This window comes from Dasypus novemcinctus, chromosome 27 (assembly GCF_030445035.2).
Source record: "Dasypus novemcinctus isolate mDasNov1 chromosome 27, mDasNov1.1.hap2, whole genome shotgun sequence".
Lineage (NCBI taxonomy): Eukaryota > Metazoa > Chordata > Mammalia > Cingulata > Dasypodidae > Dasypus > Dasypus novemcinctus.
This window is the reverse complement of record NC_080699.1, coordinates 52,807,239-52,820,248: the sequence shown is the minus strand read 5'-3', so window position 1 is coordinate 52,820,248 and position 13,010 is coordinate 52,807,239. Positions and strand designations below refer to the sequence as shown.

Sequence of the window (13,010 nt, the reverse complement as noted above, 5' to 3'; positions counted from 1 at the left end):
CTTGTGAAATCAAAACTTGGCCTAGAAATACATATTGCCTAAGAGATACCTTGTGAAAGCATCCTTGTTGCTCAAATATGGCCCCTCTCTAAGCCAAATTTAGAATATAAGTTCACTGCCTTTCCCCCAACATGGAACATGCCTCTCAGGATAAGCCTCCTTGGCACTGAGGGATTAATATCAAGCATGAACTGATGATGCATTTGTAGGAAGACCTAGACCAATAGGGAGAAATACTGAATGAAAATGAATTTTTATGGCTAAGAGTTCTTTTAAGTGAGTTAAGAGGTCATTTGAGTCTGTGTGCGTGGGGCAGGAGCAGTAGAGAGGCTGGGAGAGGACAGAACTGTTGCTCTGTGCAACCCACGCAAGGATGTCTTCCAGCCTTCAGGACGGCTATCAGCTCGGGGAAAGCAAACCCTCACCCTGCTCCTTTTTGATTGAAAGCATCCTAGGACTGGACCGTAAGCAAGATTGTGGTCCATCAGAGAAACCTCACAGGCACTGGGCAGACCCCTGCAGCTCCTCAGGGAAAGATGGAAACCTATGCCCACATGTCCCCAGCCTTTCCAATGGAATCTCATTCTCTTGTACTGTGGATCACCCAATGACAGAAGAAACAGTACTGAAATATGAAAATTACTTTTCACCCTCGGAAAGACTGTCCTTGAAAAGAGAGTTGAGTTGGTATAGAGGCCGAAGACCAAGAAATGCTTTTACTCAAAACCAGACTGAAGTTTTGGAAGATGTCTTTAGAGTAAACTGCTATCCTGGCATCGATATTAGAGAAGACTTAGCTCAAAAACTGAATCTAGAGGAAGATCGAATCCAGATCTGGTTCCAAAATCGGTGTGCAACGCTGAAAAGGTCCCATAAAGAATCACAGTTTCTAACGGCAAAAAAAATTTCAATACAAATCTCCTGGAGTAGATTGAAAGCTAAACATGTGAAATCTCTTCCAGTTGCAGTACATCAAGAATCAATGGAAATACCAAGTGTTAAAAATGTGATGTTTTCTTGTCTGCATTTAATCTGAATATTGTCATTTAAAAAATAGTGTAAATAATTACTATTATTACATGATACATATTATATTTGGAACTTTTAGTTAAGATAAAGTCTTTCCCTATCTATTTTAGTAAACATTTTCAGAAAAAGCCAGCTATATTTTAAGTGAGCAAATTTAATCTAATAAATTAATTTGCTAAAATCAGTATACTCATGACTAAGTGACTTCACTTAGCTGGATTCCATTTACAAAATATTTCAAGTAAGGAATCTGAGGTACAGTATAAAGATGTGATTTGTTTTAATTAGTTTTCCTTTGGGCACATTTTGAAAGGTTTATGCTTAAATATTTTACAGAATATGATCTACTCATGAGTGCTCAGTTTCTCTTCATTTCTGGCATAAAGCAATGAGACTATCTCACATATCAAAACAAATCTTGATAGTATGCCAGTTTCAAGTATTGTTTTGTTTTGTTTTGAAGTCCAGAATGTCAAAGTTTAGCTCTAAAAACATTAACTGTTACATTTATGCCATTGGTATTACATTGCACAGAAGAATTAAGCTGCAAATAATGCAAAATTTTAATATTTTTCTAGGACACTTAATGCTGATTAATGTCATGCTTTGCTTCATTCATTAAAGCGATAATAATAAAAAAGAGGTCGTTTGAAAGTTACACTTATGCACATCTCAGGAGAATTTCACTGTTTTCCACAGTAAACAGTGACTCAGATAAGAGTGATCCTGGGGCTCTAAAGACATCTACACACTCTAGGCAGGGCAGACAACCTCAGGAAGTGAGCACCACATTCATATATGATAATTCATCTTCCCCATTGTGTCAGAGTTAGATTGACTTATAATTTTCATGCACATCGTTCTTCTGCCCCATTTATTTGAATCTATAATTAACACTATATACATTAAATATATATCCCAGAGACATACCTTACAGCTGTACATATGCTTGGTGGTCCTGAATTTCAGCAAAGTTTCATCAAATAACTACTCTTCAGTTAATCACACTCACCCAGAACAACTAACAAAAGGATGATGATGGACAATGCCAATATGAAGAAGTTGAGAGTATCTGCAACTAAAAGCAAGACAGTTCCATCAATCTGCCCCATGGGATCTAAGTCACCTCTCAACTGGAAACAGAGTGGGCTTCACTATCTCTAAATCTTTAAGACAGACAAATGAACAAATACAGGGGGGGAATGCAAGTATGGACTAAGTCAGACTTGTTATTATTCTACTAATGGAAGAACTTGTAAAATTAATATAAAGACAATGGTTACCAGAGGTTCTGAGGGGAGGGAGAGGGAACACTAGATTTAACATGGGGCATTTTTGAGACATTGGAATCATTTTGAATAATCTTGCAATGACAAATACAAACCATTATAGATTTTGTCAAAACCTATAAAATTGTGTGGTGCAAAGTGCAAAGCATAATGTAAACTGTAGACCATGCTGAATAACAGTGCTTCAATATGTGTCCATCAATTTTAACAAATGTACCCCATTGATGAAAAATGTTGTACATGGAGATGTGGGTGAGGTGTATGGGATTCCACTATATTTTTGATGTGACATTTATGTGATCTAAAGCTCCTTTAAAAAAAAAGGGGGGGACACAATGAAGATATTGATGAGAGGGAAATGTATAGCCCTTAGTAACTATATTAAAGAGAAGAAAGCTAAAATCAAAGATGTAATTAAAAACTGGAGAAACTAGAAAAATAATAACAAAGAATTCCCAAAGTTAGCAGAAATAAAGAACAAAGATTAGAGAAGAAATAAATGAAATTGAGAACAAAAAAAATACAGAAAATCAGCAAAACCAAAAGCTGTTTCTTTGAGAAAATCAACAAAAGAGACCAACACTTAGCTAGACTAACAAAGAAAAAAGAGAAGATAATAATAAATAAAATCAGGAGTGAAAGTGGGGGCATTATGACTGACTCCAAAGAAATAAATAGGATCATAAAAAGATATTATGAGAAAACATATGCCAACAAATTAGATACCCTGGATGAAATGGACAAATTCCTGTAAATGTACAACCACCATTGACTTTAAAACAAATACAAGAATACAATAAACAAATCACAAGTAAAGAGATTGAATCAGTCACCAAATATCTTACAAATAAGGAAAGTTCAGAAACAGACAGCTTCACAAGTGAATTCTACAAAATATTTTAAAATTAACACCAATCCTGTTCAAACTCTTCCAAAAAAATTAAAAGGGAGGGAAAATTATCATAACATTTTATGAAACTAAGATCACTCTAATATCAAAGCCAGATAAATAAACTTCAAAAAAATAAAATTTAGACCAATCTTTCCAATGAACATAGATGCAAAAATTCTCAACAAAATATTTGCAAATCAAATCCAACAATTATACATCACAATCAAGTGGATTTAAATCCTGATATGCAAGTGGGGTTCAACATATGAAAGCAAATAACAAAATAAACACCATTAACAAACTGAAGGAAAAAAAGAGCACATGACCTTCTAATTGATGCAGAAAAGGCTTTTTGACAAAACCCAGCATCCTTTCTTTTCTTTTTAAAGATTTATATTACATAAATGTTACATGAAAAATATAGGGGATTCCCATATGTCCCATTCATTTCCCTTCCCACACTTTCCCACATTAAAAACATCTTTCATTAATATGGTACATTTGTTACAATTGATGAACACATGTTGAATCATTGCTACCAACTATGCACTATAATTTACATTATAGTTTGCACACTGACTTGTACAATTTTATAGTTTATGACAAAATGTATAATGGCCTGTATCCATCATTGCAATGTGATGTAGGGCCATTGCAATGTCATGAAAATGCCCCCATGTTATCCCTATTCTTTGCTCTCCCTCCCCTCAGAATCTCTGGTGGCCATTGTATTTATATCAATGATAAAATTTTTCCATTGTTAGAATAACAATAAATCTATAGTAGAATAAGTCTACTTTAGTCCATTTTTCATTCCACAATCTTGAGGTTTTTGCAAGGGTGATGTCCACTCTATATGAGAGAGGGCTTAGATCTCATGGGGCAGATGGATAGATCTATCTTGGTTGCAATTGCAGACATTCTCTCTTCCTTGGGATGGTCATTGTTCATCATCATCTCCTTGTTAGTTGTCCTGGGTGAGTCCAATGAACTGGAGAGTAAGTGTTGCAACTCTGCTGCAAATCAGGGCTAAACCAGTCCATGAAAAGGCCAGAGATTTAAGTCTCTGGAACATATATTTAACAAGTAGTGCTAATTATATGTTCATATAAAAGGGGCAGAAGAGCCATGTGTAGGGAAACTATAAATGAGTTCAACTTTGTTGCACAGGGGAGAAAAAATTTTCACAGTAAGGTCCACAGGCAGGGTGCCAAATTCCTAAGATTGCCTGCCCTGCTAATAGTGTCTAGATGTCTCCTGAGCCCTCAGAAACCTTCCTTTTTCAGGTAATGTTTAATGTGGCAGCCAGTGAGATCATCCTGGGGCTTGCTAAATTGTAATCTCTGGAATGATCTTCAGACTCACTGGGAAATCTCTTAGACACAAAAACACATTTGTATTTATACTTCCACCTTTTGGTCAAGGTCTTTTTCCAGATGCATTGTAGTTGGCACTTGGTAATATTCCCTCAATGTCAGGGAGGCTCATCCCTGGAAGTCATGTCCCACACTAGGGTAAGATAGTGCATTTACATGCTGTTTGGCTTAGAGAAAAGCAATACTTGAGCAACAAGGAGGCTTTTAGGAGGTAATTCTTAATATATAATATTAAGCTACTTTCGTTTTCACAAGAAAATGTTCATAAGTACAATCAGTATCAAGGGTCTGGCATAATGGTCAGTCTTTCTCACTAGGCAATGAAGGCCATGTACTCAGGGGATACTTCTCATTCTATTAGGGAATGAAGCAGAACTCCCTAGGGTGGGAATTCAGTATTCCATCAGTTATTGTGTGGGTATCTACCCACCAAGATAATGCCCCATGAACACTTGAGCAAATCATTTACCTTAGAGTCATGCTCCAGGTGCACACCTCCCCACACATTCCCCATCCCCAACACACCACACACCTGCTACAGTGGTAGCCTTTCTGTGATCTAAAACCTCAACAAAAATGAAGCCAAAAAATAAAATTAATTAGAAAATAAAATACAAAAATAAGAAAATTTGAAATAAACTAAGAATTATTTATACATTGTCAATCACTATAACATGTTATCTTGTATATACAGTGACAACTTCTTCTGTATGTTCCCCTATATCTTATGTTTTTTCATTTTCTCTTCAAAGAAGCTTTAGGTTACAGAAAATAAAGGGTATTCCCATATACTCACACCTTCCCCCTTTTCTACTCTCCCCTATTAATAACATTTTACCTGTGGATGGTACATTTGTTACAACTGATATACAAATATTGAAGTATTGCTGCTAACCATAGTCAATGGTTACATTATGGTTTACATTTTGCACTGTACAATTTTATAAGTTTTGAAATTTAAAATGGTCGGTATCCATTATTGCAAGATCATACAGAACAATTCCAATGCCCTAAGTTCTATCTATTCTATTCTTCCCTCCCCCTCCCCTCAGAACCTATGGTAACCACCAAGTTTCAACTTTTGAAGAATAAGATTCATAATTACTTGCAATAATATTGAGGTCTTGACATATTGTTCTCTTTTATTAGGCACTGCTTATGTTTTTCAGAGATTCTTGTACCCTAATTGAGAACATAGAAGGACACCCCAGAATGGGAGTTTAATATTTCCTTGTTTATTGTGTGGGTCTCCACTCACTGAGATAATACACTATGACAAGATGAACATTTACATATTCCATAAATGCATGCCCCAGGTGTGCCCTATCCCACACCTGAGGCCTTTTCCAGTGACCCTCCCCTGCCATATTTGTAAAACAACTTTCCCACTATTGTAGTTTTAACCACAACCTGCAAATCACCAGAGTTCACTTGCTCCTTCCTCCATCCCTCCCTCCAGTTTCATGGATAGTACAACCTAACCCCTACACCACACTCCCCATCACAGACCAGCAATCACATCACTGTACCATTCTCACACCATTAACTGTCCAACTGTTGGAGATTTGGGCCCAATCAAAAAGAGAAAGAAAGAAGAAAGAAAGAAAGAAAAGAAAGAAAGAAAGAAAGAAAGAAAGAAAGAAAGAAAGAAAGAAAGAAAGAAAGAAAGAAAGAAAGAAAGAAAGAAAGAAAGAGAGCTGGGACTTTATTGTTCACAAGGGGCTTTATATATACCCCAGTCCACATGAGAACAAGCAGCAACATGCAGTTAACCATCAGCATTACTCATAGTCTAAGGAATTCAAAAAATTTTATCTCAAGGTACAAAGTCTAAGTGTTCTGTTTACTACAAAATGTTATTTGCACATCTTTTCTTTCAGCCTTTAACAGCTTCATCCTGTTTGTAAGGAACTCTTAATTACTGCATTCCTTAGGTTGCAAGCATAGCCATGGAAACAGCACATCTCTCCTTGTGAGACCACTGTGCCTCCGTTTCCAACATTTCCCCCTTTTTGTTTTAGTCAAGGTGACTGTGCCTGTCTTAGGTTGCCCTCCTCTGAGAGTCTCACCCATCATTGACTATCAGCCAAGCTCTTTGACTTGGGGAAATTATTGAAGTGCTTTTGCTAGCACCAGATTATTCACATGTCCCATGGCTGTTATGCTTTGCAATTTTCTTTGCTAGCACTGTTTGGCACAGGTGAGAATCATGAGCAACAGAATATGATCAGCCCTATTCCTAAAGCTGACAGGAAATGCTGTGATTTCTACCAATCAACTGGGTTAAATTTTGTAATATGTAAAATCATATCTGAGAAAATATCCTTATCATTTGCTACATAAATTTGATTGTGAGACATATCCAATATTTTCCTTTGTTAACTCTATTATTTCTAGAGAGATATTACTTTTATGGCCTAATAAATGATTCTTAATTTTTTCCATACTATATCTGATGAAGTATATGCAAGCAGAGCCATACAGAAATTACTTTCATTGCATTCACACCTCAACCCCCTTAACAAATTTAAATTATACAATTGATCTCCAATATGTGACACAGCTGATTCTAAATCATTAACTTGATTATTTAACTGCTCATCTATATGCTCTTGACTATGCCACAAATCACTAGAATTTTATGCCATTTATGTCCATATTATTGTGTTTGTACTTTCATGTAAAGCTACCGCAGCAGTATCAGCAGCTGTAATGATTCCCGTCAATCCCAAAATACTTATAATAAGCAGTCCAATAAAGTGTCTAGTCCATTTCAAGAATTCTTGTGTAGCAATAACTGATTTTCAGAAGACAACTGCCAAATCTGCATCATTCTTATCAGTATCCTGTTGCCTTTTCTTCTTCTGGCCATCGCTATTGTTTCTTCATCCTGCAATACACTTTCTGATAGACATGTATACAAGGCACCATTTTCATAAAACAATGAGTCATTCTTAATAGGTATCTTATCAGTTATGAAAACAAATGGAACTTTAACACAGGGTTTAAAATGATGTTTGATTAAGGGTGAAATACTCTCCTATTTATATTTCCCAACCACTCATAAGTAGGGGCAATTCCAAGAAATATTTTCCACAAATTCTTTTGTAGGTTATGACTATGAGTGTCATTAGCCTAAGGGGCTGGTATCCATTTTCCTTTGTAATGTTAACAGTTCCTGCCACAGTAGTATAAGGAGAGAGCACACAGGCCCAAAGTGCATAGGCAGACACAAGCTGCAAGTTCACAGGTCCAGGATTTGTAAGGTTAATGTGATGCATGGCAGCAATTGCCACAGGTCTCAGTGAAGTATTTTAACCCCTTTTTGTTTTGTAAAGTAATGAATACAGCTTGGGTGGATTTTTGCTGTATTACTCTCCAGATGATTTGAATTGTGCATCTGAGGGCTCATTCCTCTCAAGAGCAGAAGGGATCTGATGTCACAGTCATTGGAGTAAGCATGAAGGAAGTTATGGGGGATGTCTATGAGCTGTTGGTGAGTAACAGGCAGCTGGGACTGCTGGGCTAGGCACCATAAGGTTTGGTACTCATGATGTTTACCTTTTCAATGGAGCCTTTTCAATTTGCCTTTTCTCCGGTTTCAGTGGTAGGACCCTGGATCTTTACAAAGCATATGTGTCAACAGTTCTAAAAGGGATGTTAGTGGGGTGGGCAGGGACATGACAGTCACCTGTTACTACTAGCAGGTATTCTGGATGTTTTTTTAATAGATCTGAGGGTGATTTACAACAGTCCATCATTTCTGTCTTGCTTTTAATATTTGCAATCTACCCCTGGATAGGGATGGCAGTTTTAGAGTGACCAGACACTATTGGGTTAGATCTCTCACTTTTAGCAGGACCTCCCATGCTGCACACAATTGCTTTTTTATATTTTGCTTTTGGCCTTTTTTTTCAGAATTGTGATTAAAACCCAAGGGGTACTTGTTTAGAATTTTGCTTTTGCCACAAACTCCACCCAAAACCCATATTGGTGCTTGCCAAGTCCAATTCATAGGCTAAGTTACTGTCCACAATTTATGTTCTTTTTATTATTATTTAAAGCAGCTTGCTGGAGGTTTTCCTACTTCCATGAAGGACTTTTCCCAATTAATACACACAATGGTTTTAATATTTGAGCTAAATGAGGGATGAAAGATTTTCAGTATTCCAATAATATTACAAAGTCTATTAACATGAGAAAACTTTGCACTTTATCAATTACAGCAGAGAGTATAGTTTTTTTTTTTTTTTGCCCAACAAAACAACATTGAAGAATTTGATAGAGAAGCAGGGACTTTACAGCCTGTCTCAATTGTTTGCCTAGTTCAGACTCTTAAGATAAGATACTGTTGTCTCTGATGTTTATTTTCATTTTGAAAAAAGGATTACTGATTAACGTAATGTCATCAGTAGAGTTTTAGACACAGATTTCTTCTACACAGCCAGATTCTTTGCCACAAGGCCAGGGCAGATAGTTGGGCTATGAACACAGCCTTGGGGAGGCACTGCAAAAGTCTATTGTTAACTTTTCTACAGGTAGGAGAATACAGGCTGGCTTAACTTGCCTAAGGAAATACTAAAGAAAGCCTTAGCTTGTTTTAAAACAAAGTGATAGTGACATAGTTGGATATTATTATTTTTTGCAACAAACTAGCAATATTTGGGACTGCTGCATACTACAATGGTGTTACTTTAATTTACGATAAGAGGTTTCTGTGATACACATCTTTTTATATTAATTAAAACCATAATTAATCATATTGTACTTTTGTTTAATATTATGTTGAAAATTGGTAAATTTATACACCCTTAAGCATTCATATGAACTTTTACTCATACTTTAATTAACAGAAGGTTAAAAACTCCTGTTAATTTTATAACACTTTTAAACACCTTCCACTCAACTTATAACATATTAAATGAACTCAACTATTTAATTTTGCTTTCAAGGTAAAAGAACAAATCTCTTGTAACTAGTATGAAATAAAAAGCTACTTTTCAGGATCTGATTTTGAGAAAGCAGGTTTGAATATTATATTCATTTTTAAAAGAGATAAGACCTGAGGAAATGATGAGGTTAAAGCACAAGAAGCTATTTTGATAAAACAGATTTTCATTGTATACTGATTATTTAGGTCATATCAGTGAGGTTATGTAATTTTCCATCCATGACTGGCTTACTTCAGTCAACATAAGGTCTTCAAGATTGATCCATGTTATACTATTTGTTAATACTACGTTCCTTCCTACAGTTTGTTAATATCCCATATACTACAATTTGTTTATTCCTTCATTTTTTGATGGACATTTGGCTGCTTCCAACTTTTGGCAATAGTGAATAATGCTACTATGAAAAATGCTGTGCATATATCTGTTTCTGTCCCTGCTTTCCATTCCTTTGGGTATATACACAACAGTGGGATTGATAAAAATACTTTAAAGGTAGATACAGAAAGAAAGTTCAACATAGTAAAGAGCATATAAGAAAATCCCACAGACTGCATTGTACTAAATTGGAAGAGGTTGAAAAGTTTCCTTCTAAGATCTGGAAAAAGAAAAGGATGTATTTTCACCTCTGTTATTCAGTGTTGTGCTAGAAGTTCTAGCTAGAGCAATTAGGCAAGAAAAAGAAATAAAAGGTATCCAAATTAGAAAAGAGGAAGTAAAAGTCTATTCACTGATGACATGGTTCTACATTGAGAAAATCCCTAAATGTCTGCAACAAAGCTTTTAACAGCTAATAAATGAGTCCAGCAAATTGGTAGGATCCAAGATCAGCAAGATCTCTATACTTGTAATAATAAAGCTGAAGAGAAAATCAAGAAAAAAAATCTCATTTATAATAACAACTAAAAGACTCAAATATTTAGAAATTAATTTAACAAGGAAAGTAAAGGATCTGTACTCAGAAAACTACAAAACATTTCAACCCTAAAAGAAATCAAGAAGATCTAAACAAATGGAAGGATATTCCATGTCCATGTATTGGAAGACTAAACATTGTGAAGGTGTCAGTTCTACACAAATTAATGCAATACCCATCAAAATTCCAACAGCCTATTTATAGAAATAGAAAGGTCAATTACCAAATTTTATTTGGAAGGGAAGGTGGTCCTGAATAGACAAAAACATCCTGAAAAAAAGAGGACCAGAGACAGGTTTCATGCTTTCTGACCTTGAAGTGTATTTTATCATTACATTGTTCAAAACATCCTGGTATTGCCATAAAGATAAACACATTGATCAGAGAAATTGAAGTGAGAGTTTAAAAGTAGGTCCTCATGGCCATGGTCAGCTGACTTTTTATAAGCCTACCAAGTCCAATTTTCTGGGATGAAAACAATCTCTTCAGCAAATAGCACTGAAAGAACTGGGTATCCATAAGCTAAAGAATGAAAGAAGACCACTATCTCACTCCCTATATAAGAATCAATTCGAAAATGGGTCAAAGACCTTAACATAAAATCCAGAACCATAAAACTCTTAGAAGATAATGTAGGGAAACATCTACAAGACCTTTTAGTACATGGGGGTCTCTTAAACCTTAAACCCAAAGCAAAAGCAACAAAAGAAAAAATAGATATATGGGACCTCTTCAGAATTAAACACTTCTTCACCTCAAAGAACTTTGTGAAGGGGATAAAAAGGCAGCCTGCACAATGGGAAAAATATTTCAAAATCTCACATCTGATACAGTTTTAAAATCCATTGATATATAAAGAGATCCTATAACTCAACAATAAAAAGACAAATAACACAATTAAAAAATGGGCAAAAGACCTGAATGGACAATTTTCTAAAGAAGAAACACAACTGGCAAAAAATACAAAAACAAAACACACATGGAAAAACTGTTCATCATCACTGGCTATTAGGGGAAAGCAAATCAAAGCTACACTGACGTCTTTCATACCTTCTAGAATGGTTACTATTAACAAAACAGAAAACTACAAGAATTGGAGAGGATGTGGAGTGGAAACACTTACTGTTGGGTTTTGTTGAATGGTACAGACATTGTGGAGGACTGTTTGGCAGTTCTTAAGGAAGTTAGTTATAGATGTACCGTATGACCCAGCAATATTACTTCTGGGTATATACCCAGATGAACTGAGATCAGTGACACAGATATCTGCACACCAATGTTCATAGCAACATTATTCACAATTGCTAAAAGATGGAAACAGTGTAGGTGTCCCTTAACTGATCAATGGACAAATTGTGGCAAATACACCAATAGCCTATTATTCAACTGTATTCAGTTATAGCCTATTATTCAGAGGTCATGAAGCATGTGACAACTAGGATGAACCTGGAGGACATTACATTGAGTGACACAAACCAAGAACAAAAGGACAAATATTATAAGATTTCACTATTATGAACTAAATATAATGAGCAAACTTATGAGTTAATAGTTAGAATATAACTCCCAAGGAATTGAATTTGATTAGAGTATGGAAAGCTTAGGTTTAATCTGTGCTGAATTAGTAAAAATTTTTATTTGTAAATATTTGGAAATAAATAGAAATAGTGAAAGAAGCGCATCATAGAATTTGTAATTAGTAGCTCTAGCATATAGGTGGTTTGTATTTGGTTGTTTGTTTTTGGGCTTTTTTAAATAATGAAAATGCTCTAATAGTGATTGAAAGGATGAATGCACAACTCAGAGATTGTGTCAAATGCTAATGGATGTATACATTAGATAAATTATATGGTTTATGAACAACAAAAAAGTAATAGTGTGGGTTGGGGGAAAAATACAAGAAAGTTCATTGAAATAGTCAAAGTCATTCACATCTTCTTTCTTTTAACTGAACTTTGTTGACTAAGTTACCTTGTTTGCTTTCATACACATTAGAAAATAGTGTTTAAGGTACATGCCAACATCACCATTATCTTAAATCCTGACCTGACTCATATATCTCATTGGACATTTGCACATTTCTATCTTTCCACACATGCAAGAATTTAGTTTTCTTGTGCTGCTGTAACCCAAGATGAAAGGTCAGAATTCAAGCCTATAGATGTGAATGATTCTTCTCAGAGGATCTTTAATGTCTCTTCATCAGAATATAGATCAAGTCTTCTTAACATGAGGATAACAAGGGTGTAAAAATATTGACACTATTATTTTCTCCACTAGAGAGTTGTTTTCTTTTGTGCATACATGAAGAACACTGTCCCAAAGAGTAAATGAGCACCACAAGGTGGTTTGAGTAGGTGGAGAAGATTTTTAGCTGTTCTTTGGTAAACCAGATCCTCAAAATGACTGTGACAATCTGCATAGAAGACAAAGTTGATGGTGAATGTGAGTACAATAATGAAGTCTCAAAAACCTAAAAGTTTCACATGATTGAGTGCAATGTTTGAGTAGGACAAGAATAACTGAAGAGGGAGGTAATGAAAGAAGTCAGTCATTTCA

At 35.4% G+C, this 13,010-nt stretch overlaps 1 pseudogene; it reads left to right on the top strand.

Annotated features, from left to right (window-relative positions):
- Positions 1 to 373: 373 nt before the first annotated feature.
- Positions 374 to 930, top strand: LOC101424582 (homeobox expressed in ES cells 1-like; annotated as a pseudogene).
- The last annotated feature ends 12,080 nt before the right edge of the window (positions 931 to 13,010 follow it).